Source organism: Heterocephalus glaber, unplaced genomic scaffold (assembly GCF_053883595.1).
Source record: "Heterocephalus glaber isolate CG9 unplaced genomic scaffold, H.glaber_assembly_v1.0 deba00001546, whole genome shotgun sequence".
Classification (NCBI taxonomy): Eukaryota; Metazoa; Chordata; class Mammalia; order Rodentia; family Bathyergidae; genus Heterocephalus; species Heterocephalus glaber.
In genome coordinates, this window is record NW_028258339.1 from 2,353,681 (window position 1) to 2,366,786 (window position 13,106).

Below are 13,106 nucleotides of genomic sequence, written 5' to 3' on the forward strand. Positions count from 1 at the left end.
AAATGCTCAATATTACAAAGCTACATTGTGGCAGAGAATCTATTACAATCCAGATATACTCATTTATTTCATTCATGAATTAATTCAGTTTAACAAATACTTAATGAGCACCTGCTTTCTACCAGGAACTAGAATATATCTGTATCTATATATCATATAGATACAGATATATAGATATGTGGAACTGACAAATTTGTAGAATTGATAATCCTACTTTATCCTCTGAAGAGGCAGAGTAAATGGAGATGCCATGAGTGTAATCTAGAAGTTCCTACATATACAGCAGGCTTTCTACCACTGAACCACGTTCTTACCTTTATTTTTAGCCCATTCTCCTTTTAGTCTCTTACAGCCTCTACTTTAAAGATATTTGTATGAGGGAAGATTATTAAAGAAGAGGAAGGGGATGAGGAAGGGAGGAAGAAAAGGGGGTAAACGATCAAACTATGGTATATCCAAGTATGAATAAACCAAAATGAGACCCATTGGCTTGTATAGATAATAAGCACTAATAAAAATATAGATATTCATATGATCCCAGGTTTTCTTCTATTTTTAAATCTCCCTAGATTATCTCATCTAGATCCAAGACTTTAAATATAAAAGCTGGCCCTATCACTTCTCAGCCTTTCAGCTAAGGCCTAGTATCTAAAAGCTGTCCCTAAACTCCAGCTTCATACCTCCAAATGACTACTCTACTTTTCCACTTGTACATCTAATAGACATCTCAAACTCAACATATTCACAATAGAAGTCTTAATAATCAACTCCTTCCCCAAACCTGATCCTTCTCTCCATGTCCCGAATTTCAGAAACTGACACCACATCAAATCTTACTCAAGACAGAAAACTGGGTATCATCTTTGATTCAAAGTCCTTTTCATCACCTTACCCTTCTATATCCAATCCTTCAGTAAGCCCTGTTAATTTTACCTCAAAATATATCTTATAGTCATCTACTTTCCATCCCTGCTGTCACCTAGTCTCTCACTTGGTGCACTATCAAGAACCTCCAAACTGTTCACCCCCTTCCCAATCTTACGCGTCTCTAATACAAATACAACACGACAACAAGAGCAACCTTTGTGAAAAAGAAAAGTAGTATCCTGTCCCTCTTTAGATCCAGTAGTTTCCCATAGCACTTAAAGCAAAATCCATACTCCTCGCCCTGGTCTATAGGGTCCCTCCTACCATCAACTATTCCATTTTTCATTCACTCCACTTCAGCCATAATGAAATTCTCCCTCTCTCTCTCTCTACTTTTTTTTTTTTTTTTGGTCCTGGGGATCGAACTCAGGACCTTGTGCTTGCAAAGCCAGGCAGGGTGCCGCTGAGTCAAATCCCTGGCCCCCTGGCTATTTTTTTATTTTTTATTTTGAAACATGGTCTCTCTAAGAGTTTGAGCCCAGGCTGGGCTCAAACTTGCAATCTTCCTGTGTCAGCCTCCTAAACTAATGGGATTATAGTCATGTACCACTGCACTCAGCTCTCTCCATTTTTTAAGTTGCTAGATTTTTCTTAAAGTTTGTTTTACCTTAAGAGACATTTCTTAATCATGTTATCTAAAGGAAAATTCTCCTCCCACTCTACTGTGAAACTGTATCTGTATCACTATTTATACCTTTGTAAACATCTCCTCACTCAGGAATTTGAGGTCCATAATGGCCAGGACCATATATGTTATGCTCTATCTCAAAGGATTTAGCACTAATAGTAGCTCACTTTTATCAGTTGCTTACTATATGTATACAGTACTAGCACTTGCAACAATCCAATGAGGTATTAATAGCCTCATTCTGTAGATAAAGAATGAAAAGCACAGAAAAGTTTAGTAACTTACCCAAGATCACACAGCCAGTAAGTGATCAGTTTGGGATTTAAACACAATCAGAATGATTCCAGAGACCAAAGACATAAGCATAACCCCCTATACCTGCCTCCTTGATATGTAATTAGAAAATATTTGTTAACTAAGTAAATGTATATTGTCCTGTAAGTCATCAATGGAGACAAGTGTCCCACCAGGATCCACTATGAAAGCAGTGCAATGTCGGTATGAGTCACCACAAGTCTTTTTTAGTCAAGAGGGAAGGCTCATCCACCAATCAACAGCAACACAAAAATTGTAAAAGTATTAATTTTATTTTTCCTATTTCTTCTTAGCCTTTAATAAAAACAAAAATGATATTGAGTAAAAGTTGCGGCTTTTCTAAATCTTTAAATGTATTTTCCTCAGCCTTCACACTTCCAATTGACCTAACCTTTCCCTTGCATAGAATCCCAAAAGAACACTGAGAAAAGAAGAGACAGCCCTTCAATGCCAGTTTTCTAATGTTTCCTTTCTCCTAGGTATACAATGCACTCATAAATGGTTGCATTTCAAAACCTGATAGAAAATGCCTATTACTGTCTCACTTTTACATGAAATTATGTTCCAGATGAATCCAAGATTTTAATTGTGAAGACTTTTGGAGGCGTTCTTGTGGTCTTCTATATAGAGTATCATGTCATCTGCAAATAATGACAATTTGACTTCTTCATTTCCTATCTTTATTCCTTTTATTTCTTTCTCTTGTCTAATTGCCATGACTAATGTTTCCAAGACTATATTGAACAGGAGTGGTGATAGTGAACATCCTTGTTTTGTTCCTGATTTTAGTGTGAAGGATTTTAGTTTTTGACCATTTAGTATGATATTGGCTGTTGGTTTTTCATAGATGGCTTTTATGAGATTGAGGTAGAGACCATCTATTCCAATTTTTTGGAGACTTTTTATCATAAATGCACGTTAGATTTTATCAAATGCTTTTTCGGCATCTATTAAGATGATCATATGGTTTCGGTCCTTGGCTTTATTAATATAGTGTATGACATTTATTGATTTGTGTATGTTGAACCATCCCTGCATCGCTGCATCCCACTTACTCAGGGTGTATGACCTTCTTGATGATCTTCTGCATTCTATTTGCCAGTATCTTATTAAGGATTTTTGCATCTATGTTCATTAGTGAGATTGGCCTATAGTTTTCTTTTTCGGTTGGATCTTTCTCTGCTTTGGGGATCAAGGTGATGCTTGCTTCCAGGAATGAATTTGGGAGTATTGCTTCCCTTTCAATTTCATTGAAGAGTTTAAACAGTAGTGGCAGTAGTTCCTCTCTAAGTGTCTTTTAGAATTCAGCAGTGAAGCCATCAGGACCCGGGCTTTTCTTAGTTGGCAAGTTTTTAATTATGTTTTCAATTTCATTGATTGATATTGGGTCATTTGGAATTTTTTAGGTCTTCTTCGTTCAACTTTGGTAATTCACACGTATCTAGAAATCTGTCCATTGCTTCTGTATTTTCCATCTTATTGCCATATAGATTCTCAAAGTACATATTGATGATCCTCTGGATTTCTGCTGGGTCAGTTGTAATTTCACCCTTTTCATTGCTAATTGGACCAAAAGTCTTCTAGAGTTAATAAGCAAATTCAGTAAAGTAGCTGGATACAAGGTCAACACACAAAAATCAATACCTTTCCACTACACGAACAACAGACTCACTGAGAGAGAAATGGGGCTATCAATTCATTTCACAATATCATCCAAAAAATTGAAATAACTATGAATCAACCTAAAAAAAGAAATCAAAGACCTTCATTCTGAAAACTATAACACTCTGAAAAAAAGAGATTGAAGAGGATGTCAAAAAATGGAAAGACATCCCTTGCTCCTGGGTAGGAAGAATCAGCATAGTGAAAATGGCCACACTTCCAAAACTGCTATATAGATTCAATGTAATTCCAATTGAAATCTGAGCAGCATACTTCACAGACCTTGAGAAATCAATCCAAAAATTCATTTGGAACAAGAAGAGTCCTAGAATAACAAAAGCAATTCTAGGCAATAAAAACAAGGTAGTGGGTATCACAATCCCCAATTTGAAACTATACTACAAAGCTTCTGTGATAAAAACAGCATGATACTGGCAAAGAAACAGACCTGAGGACCAGTGGAACAGATTAGAAGATGCAGAAACAACACCAGACACACTCAGCCATCTCATCTTCGATAAAGGAGCCAAACACCCTCACTGGAGGAAAGATAGCCTCTTTAATAAATGGTGCTGGAAAAATTGAGTTTCAACTTGCCAAAGATTAAAACTAGACCTATATCTCTCGCCATGCAATAAACTAAAATACAAATGGATTAAAAATCTAAATATTAAAATAGAAACTCTGAACCAGTTGGAACAGAGGTTAGGTAGAACTCTTGAAGACAACGGTGTAGGAAAAGATTTTATGAAAAAAACCTCAGTTGCCCGTGAACTAGCACAAACAATCAATAAGTGGGATCTCTTCTTATTAAAAAGCTTCTGCACAGTAAGAGAACCCACCAGCAGTGTGAAGAGACAACCCACAATGCGGGAAAAAATTTTCACATGCAGTCCGTCAGACAAAGATCTACTATCTAGAATCCATAAACAACTTAAAAGAATCAGACCTCTCAAATTTAAAGACCCAATACGAAAATGGGAATCTGAAATGAACAGACATTTCTCACACAAAGAAGTAGAAATGGCAAATAAACATATGAAAAAAAGGTTCAACATCACTGGTCATTCCAGAGATGCAAATGAAAACAATGCTGAAATTACACCTCACCCCACAAAGAATGGCTGCTATGAAGAAATCAACTAATAACAAATGCTGGCAGGGCTGTGGGGAAAGAGGAACCCTGCTCCACTGAAGGTGGGAGTATAGACTGGTGCTACCACTGTGGAAATCAGTGTGAAGCTACCTCAAAGAACTAAGACTGGAAGTCCCATTTGACCCTGCTATTCCCCTACTGGGGATCTTCCCCAAAGAATTAAAAGAATCATACCACAGTGATATATGTGCACCCATGTTCATAGCATCACAATTTGTAATAGCTAAAACTTGGAAACAGCCCAAATGCCCATCAACTGGAGACTGGATAAAGAAAATATGGGGCTTTTTTTTATAAAATGGAGTACTACTCAGCCATAAAAAACAAGAAATTAGAGACATTTATTCCTAAATGCATGCACATTGAGGCGATACTCTTAAGTGAAATAAATAGAGGGAGCTGGGGATTTAGCTCAGAGGTTCCACAGCCTGCCTTGCAAGCAAAAGGTCCTGAGTTCGATCCCTGGTACCAATAAATAAATAAATAAATAAATAAATAAATAAATAAGACACACATGTGTAAATACCAAATAGTTTCTCTAATGTGAGAAACTGAAAGTGTAAATAAGGACTAAAACATATAATAGATAATGTGAAATAGGAAGAAAAGGGGCAACGGGGAAGGGGAAGTGGGAGGGGAAGGGGAGAGGAAAGAAGGGAATGGAATTAACATGGGAAAATGAAAAAAAGGAAACAAAGTCTTTGTAAATAGGGAGGGATGGAGGGGTTGAAGGGAGGGCAGGGGAAGAGGGAAAAATAAGAACCAAGAGAGTATGTAAAGGTGCAAATTTCCAATGATGAATGTCACTATATTTTATACCTAAAATGTACCAATAAGAGGATATACAGTTTAAAAAAAGGAAAAAATGAAAAGAGCTGTCAACTCAAAAATTTATGAGATAATGTTCTTCAAGAGTGAAGGGAAAATCAAGACACTCTCATATATAGGAAATAAGAGAATTTGTCACCACCAAACCTACCCTTAGAGAAAAAAAAGTTTACAAACTAGAATAATAAACTAGTAATAGGAAGAATATTGGAACATCAGGAAGAGTAGTGAAAAGATCTAAGTACAGATAACATAATAGACTTTATTTCTGATCTTAAGTATTCTAGATTATTTGAATGTTGCCCCAAAAATTAGAATATTGTCTTATGTGGTTCTCACTGTATGTACAGTGGATTTTAAAACAATTACATCCAACTATGATGGTACATGCTTGTAATCCCAGCATCTTGGGAGGTTGAAGAAGCAGGATTGCAAATTCAAGTCCAGCCTGAACAAATTAGTGTCTTGGTGAGTCCATGTCTCATAAATAGATTAAGAATGAATGAATAAATAAATAAATAGGGCTGGTGTCTTACTTTTCTCATTGCTGAGACAAAATATCCAACACCTATAGTTAAAAGAGGAGGGGTTTATTGTAGCTCACAGTTTGTAGAGGTTTCAGTTCATAGTTGGCTGGCTCCAAGGCAGGGTGGCATGGCAGAGGGGAATGACAAAGGAGAAACAGTTTAAGGCAGGCAGAAGATACCAAAAGCACACAACAAGCAACAAACTACAAGTAACTAGCAGCAAGTCTCTTTCTGTCCCTTATATTGTATCCAGGCTATCTGCCCTTAGGGTGGATAGCACTCACATTCTTAATCCTAGCACCCTTAATCCTAGCATTGCACCATGAATCAATCACACACTCTAGATCCAGCCACCTCTGAGAAAGTGCCACCTATGACCGTGTGAGGCTTTGGGGGAACATGTAGACACAAGCCATAACAGCTTGGGATGTAGCTGGTGTTAATGCTCTGAGTTCAATTCCCCAGTACCAAAACAAAACAAAAAGGGGTGGAGCTATATCTCCGTGCAAAGACCATGGGTTCAATTTCCAGTACCACAAAAACCCAGAGAATATCACTACAGGCCCTACTGAAATCAAAAGGCTAATAAGAGATCACTTATATAGAGAAAAATTTGACAATTTAAATGAAAAACAGCTATTTCTTGGAAAGCACAAAATACTATTATAATATACCCAATATGAAATAGATAATTCTAATAGCTCAGATGATTTCAATGGAGAATTAAATTAAACATTTCGTGTGTGATACCGGGGATTGAATCCAGGGACTTCACACTGAGCTACATCCTCAGCCCTTTTTTAGATTGTTTTATTGTGAAACAAGGTCTCACTATAGTGCCCAGGCAGAACTTGAACTTGTGATCCTCCTGCCTCAGTCTCCCAAACGTCTGATATTTCAGGCATGAGCCACCATGCCCAGCTTTAACTAAATGTTTAAAGAACAATGAACATCAATTTACACTTATCTCTTCCCCCAAAATAGAAGGGGCAGGAACATACCAACTCATTATATAAGAAGACTTTTACTGTGATACCAAAACCATTCAAAGACACTTTAAAAAAGGAAAATTATAGGTACTCAGTATCCCTCATGATAGAAGCAAAATCTTTAGCAAGATATTAACAAAATGTTTTTACCAATATATAAAAAGTATTATATACTGTGAGCACATGAGTTTTATTACAGGGATGCAAGGCTGGTTCCAAAAAATCAACACATGTAGTTCACCATCTATGTAGGCTAAAGAACACAGGCATGCACACACACAACTCAAAAATTATTATAGCTGGGCTGGGGATCTAGCTCAGTGGCACTGTGCCTGCCTGGCAAGTGCATGGTCCTGAGTTTGATCCCCAGTATCAAACAAAAAAATTATTATAGCTAATAAACAAGCTCATTGTTGCAAGATATAAGATCAATAGCAGAAATCAACTAAATTTCTATACACTTACAAGCAAAATCAATCTGAAAATAAAATTAAGAATTAAATTTACAAAGGCATCAACAAGAATAAAATACTTAGAGACAAATTTTACAAAGGGAGTATAAGATTTGTAGACATAAAACTATAAAACATCTGAGAAAAATTAAAGACCTAAATAAATAGACATCCTCCATTCATCTATCACATTGTTAAGATACCAATTCCCCTCAGATTGATACACAGAATCAACATAATCCCTACCAAAATCTGTGCAGAAGAGTTAATGTATCAGGCCCAAGCATGCTATCATTTGAAAACCCTGCTTCCTAGTTTGGCCCTTGGCTAGCATCTGCGAACTTGGATTTAAGATGGGTTCCCACCACCCTAATAAGACTAGCTCAGTTTGCCTTATGGTTTATGGTGAATACGAGGTTTCCTCCTGGGCTACATAGTGAGTTCAAGGACAGCCTGAACTGTACAGCGAGATCCTGTCTCAAAAAACAAAACAAACAAACAAAAACCAAAAAAGGTTTTTTTGTGTGCAGTATTGAGGACTGAACCCATTACCTTATGCTGAGCTACATCCCCACCCCCTCCCCTTTAAAAAAATTTTTTTTGAGACTAGGTCTCGCTAAATCACTAAGTTGCCCTGGCTGGATTTAAATTTGTGATCCTCCTGCCTCAGCCTCCCAGAGTGCTGGGATTACAGATTTACGCCCCCAACCCTGCCTACTCCCGGTGGGCTTTTGTATCGGGGGTGGGGAGTGGGGGGGGGGGCTGTAAGTGTGTGGAGAAACATATTCCAAAAACCTCAACGCCCTCGTGGCCACATAAACTCATTACTCCGATTCACCATCTTGATCTGAGAGCAAGTAGTACAGGAGATCTAAACCTGACTGACTTCTTCACAACAGGACTAGCTGTCGAAGTCCAAGAGTAAACTAATCTCCACCTTATTTTAGTGTCTCTAAAACCAGGAGAACCCTTAAGGACTTGCAGATGTGCAGACGTGTGTATGAAGAAACAGAAAATACATCATGCTTCCGTATCTCCTTTACAGTTTTTGTAAAGCTTAACACATTCATTACAAAGATAATATATCTAAAGGGGAAGATGAAGACTTTATCACCAATTAATAATATATTTAAGTACTTTTTTAAAGGTTTATTTTGTCAGATATTCCAGACTGGTTTGTTCGTTTGACAGGAAAAACGTTCCGATTAACAGTCTAATTCCCTCAGCCAATTTTCCTCCCACATCTCCAACCTCCACAGAATTTTTTATACGTTTATAAACATGTAAGGCATAAAGCTCTTGTAACGGTTTGTAAAAACAAGTTGTACATTTACCAAGCCATAGTCGGATTAGAACAAATGCTACACATGGAAAAAAGAGTTCTCCTCAAATCGGAAATGGCAACAAACAACAAAAACAAAACAAGAATGAGGGGCAAAGGGAGAGGGGACTAACCAACTAACCGCCTCAGCCAGCGAACCACCTCCTCAGAAAACCACCTCAAACTGCCTGAAGAGAAAACGCGCCTCACAAAAACTGAGCGCAAAGCCTACCGGGATGAGCACGCGATTCCCACCAGTAGGGGGAGACAACAAATCAGTGCTTTTGTTCAGTCGGAGTGGAAATCACCAGATGGGATCAGATCAGAGTAGGTACCCTTTATGTTTTTCTTCTTCTCAAGTTTATTTTCTGGCTCTCTATACTCTGGAAAAGGCATGCTAATTTTCTCACTCACACTTGCACCCCCTACCTCCAAGGCAATGGAAGTGGCCAGTGCCGCTCCCCTACCATCACCCATAGGGCTTTGCGCATTTATGAAATCAGGATCTGAATAACTCTGTTTCAAAGAGGAAGGGTAAATTCTGGTGTTCTTTTGCACAATAGGGTAGCTATAGTTAATAATAATGTATTATATATTCCAAAAGAGCAAGAAGAGATGATTTTTTTGTTTTGAAGGGGGGGGCGGTCTTTGAGCTAGGGTCTCGCTATATAGTTTAGATTGACCTTGAACTCACTATGTAGTCCATGCTTGCAGCAATCCTCCTGCCTCAGCCTCCCAAGTGTTGGGATGACAGGCATGCACCACCACACTCAGCCTGAAGAGAGACTTTTTGGATTTTGGTGGGTTTTTTGGTACCAGGGAAAGAACTTGGGACCTTGCACTTGCAAGGCAGGTGGCAGAACCACTGAGCTAAATCCCCGGCCCTGAAGAGAGACTTTTTAATGTTCTCACCACAAAGAAATGATGTTTCGCTGGATAAAGAAGACGTGTTTTTTTTATAAAATGGAGTACTACTCAGCCATAAAGAATGAGAAACTAGAGACATTTATAGCCAAATAGATGCATATTGAGGCCATACTCTTAAGTGAAATAAATAGGACACACATGTGTAAATACCGAATAGTTTCTCTAGTGTGAGAAACTGAAAGTGTAAATAAGGATGAAAATGATTAAAATGAATAGTTGATAATTTGAAATAGGAAAAGGTCCAAGGGTTTGGGGATGGCGAGAGGGGAAGGGGAAAGGGAAGAAGGGAAAAGAAAAATTATGAGAAAGAAAAAAAAAATGGAATCAAAGTCTATGTAAATAGGGAAGGATGGAGGGGGTGAAGGGGGCACAGGTAATGGGGGAAAAAATAAGAACTAAGATACATCATATTCTGGTACAAACACCCAATGATAAATGTAAATGTATTGTATACCTAAAATGTACCAATAAATATATATAAAAAATAAAAATAAAAAGTAAATGATGTTTCAGAAATGGATATGCTAATTACCTGTAGTGATTTTTTTCACTACAGGATGCATACTTGTATTGAAACATCGCATTGTATCCCTTAAATGTGTTGCATGTCAATTAAAAATAAAAATAAAATATACAACCCATTTCATAAGTCTGTATGGAAAATAAGAGAATGCTTGTAAAATACAGTACCAAGCAGATTCTCAGGCCCCATTCATACCCACGGATAGAAAATTTGGGACTGGATCCAAATATCTTGTTTTAACAAGCCTTCCAGGTAATTCCGATGGAATGTAAAGTGTGACATTTAGTGCTCTGGGAAGAGGCCTATCTACTCAGATAGATGGCCAAGTTGTCTGTTGTCATTAATACAGATCCCATGACTCCATGGCTCCTGAATTATATTTCCTACTTGAAATTACAAAACCATCATTTTCTTCTCGAGCCCAGCTTTGTGCCTAATATGATGATGGATACCAATGAAAAAGAGACCAAGAACTTGCCCTACAGGCTTACAGTGTAGGTGATCTAGGAATAAGAAAAGTTAATTAACTCTACAAGCCTAGTTCTAGTAAATGTCAGATAAATTATACTGACAGTAACCAAATGTCCAAGAAAATCAGAAGAGGAAAATATCACAATTATAATGGGAGAAGAGTTTGACCAGAAATGGCTATGACCAAGCCAAGCCTGCCTCTCAAAAATAGCTTTAAGTCATTTTCTACAAGGCAATAGAACAGACCTTAGATGCCTAATTAAGCCCCTGCCTATAAAGGACCTCCCAACATATTTGAGTCCATGTACTTTTAACAGCTGCCTCCTGAATTTTTTAAAAATGAGAATGCTTATAGTTTCTAACTCCTTTATTTACTCTCCTCATTCTTTCAGTCACTCATATGAAAAGACAGATATGCACAATACTGGCATAACATAAATACTCGACAGAAGTAATTATGCAGCACTGTTGCTGAGATGTTCAGAATAGCTGTCCAATTTTTCACTTTAATATGGTTTCAGGAAGCTGTTCTAAATGGCATTGTGCATTCTTATGGCTGAAAACAATTCAGGAGAAAAAGATGAGGGATTCCCAATTGTGCTGGTCCACAATGAATGATGTCTAATAATCACTGGCATCACTGCTCATTTCCAAATAGTCACAGTATCACTACATAAACTACATGTGTAGGCTAAATCTGAGGCTGGAAGATACTCAGCAGGACTGACAGGCAGACAGTGACTTCGTGAAGGCTCATAGTTCATTTCATTTCATTTCCTTTGGCCATTATTCTGAATAATTACATTACAGACACAAATTTCATTTTTATTACTTTAATAGCTTTTTTTTAAAAATGCAAACTGAACACATTTAAATTTTTGATTTTTACTATTGTACACAGGTTTGTGTGGAAGAAAACATGACTGGTAAAATAAAGTTAGATAATAGATGACAATGATGGTTAGGAAAAATGATGATCAATGATTTTATGTTTAATTTCTATGTATTTGACTATTAAAGGTTAACCTAAGAGCAAACTATTCCCACATATTCATTCTCTAATATAGCATATTCTTTATTTTTGACTCTTTGTATATCCTTTTTAGCCCCCTTACTCAGTACAGGCCAATTCGAGACCCTCAGTAGCTTACAACAGAGAGTGGATATATTGTGACCTATGACTGAGCCACATCTGTCTTGATTCTTTCCATACACTTTCATTATTGGTCTCACATACAAATATTGCTCTTGTCTGCTTTTGTCTGATTCGCCTCCAGAAAGACAAGATTAGGGTGCCATGGGACAGCACTCTAATCATCCATAGTTCTCTCTTTGTTATTTAGAGATTTGGTAAGATATTTTCCAGACATAGATTATGGTTGTTCCCTCTGTGCTGGGAAACATAGAGTTGCCTTTTTAAAAATTTCTTACAGATATGTGTTCTGTTTATGTAAAACATGTAAACATTTTCTTTCTTTGCTTCTTATTCCACAGAGAAGAGCCAGGCATAGGAGTTACAATTTTGTCTTTAGTCCTCAAAATTTACCCCTTAAATATTTGGCTATTAGCTCCTTGTCAGATATATAGTTTGAAAATATTATTTGGCATTCTGTAGGCTATCTCTTCACTTTGTTGATTGTTTCCTTTGCTATGAGAAAGCTTTTAAGTTTGACATAGTCCCATTTTGTCTTTTTTTGCTTTTGAGGTCTTGTTCAAAAGCTCCTTGCCCATTTTAAAGTCCTGAAGCATTTATCCTATGTTTTATTCTAGTAGTTTGATAGTTTTAGGTTATACATTTAAATCTTTAATTCATTTTTAGTTGATTTTTGTAACTGATGAGATAGAAAGGGGCCTTTTTTCATCCTTCTATGTGTGGATATTTAATACTCTCAGCACCATTTATTGAAATAGACATTTCACAAAGAAAACATACAAATGGACAACAGGTACATGAAAAATATTCAACATCACTAGTCATCAGATAAATGCAAAATGCAAATCAAAACCACAGTGAGGTATCATCTCATTCCAGCAAGAATGGCTACTATTAAAAAGACAAAAAATAAGTGCTGGTGAGAAGGTGGAGAAAAGGGAAATACTCCCACACTGTGGGTGAGAGTGTAAATTAGTACAGCTATTATGGAAAAGAACATGAAGATTACTCAAAAAATTAAAAACTATCATATGACTTAGCAACCTTACTACAAGAGACAGAGGGAGAAGGAAGCTACAGGAGACAGAGGGGCAAGGAAGGTAGACAGACTATATAAAAAGAAAATGAAATCAGTATGGTGAATATATTGTAAATTTTTTCTCTGTTTGTTGAGGTGTTATCTTCTATAACCCAAGAGACCTGATAGCTGTCTCTTTGGGAGGCCCT

General features: G+C 37.1%; 1 protein-coding gene across 2 annotated transcripts in view; it reads right to left on the reverse strand.

The window, feature by feature from the left end:
- Positions 1–9,026, reverse strand: part of Ccnb3 (cyclin B3) — an 86,597-nt gene extending 77,571 nt beyond the window's left edge. Inside the window, exon 1 of one of the 2 annotated variants that reach the window (XM_021249992.2) lies at positions 8,940–9,026. The gene's annotated coding sequence lies outside the window, so the exon portion shown is untranslated. Of the gene's footprint in view, positions 1–6,052; positions 6,151–8,939 lie in introns of those variants that run through there. The other variant, XM_021249995.2, reaches the window with a different exon arrangement.
- Between the last annotated feature and the right edge of the window lie 4,080 nt (positions 9,027–13,106).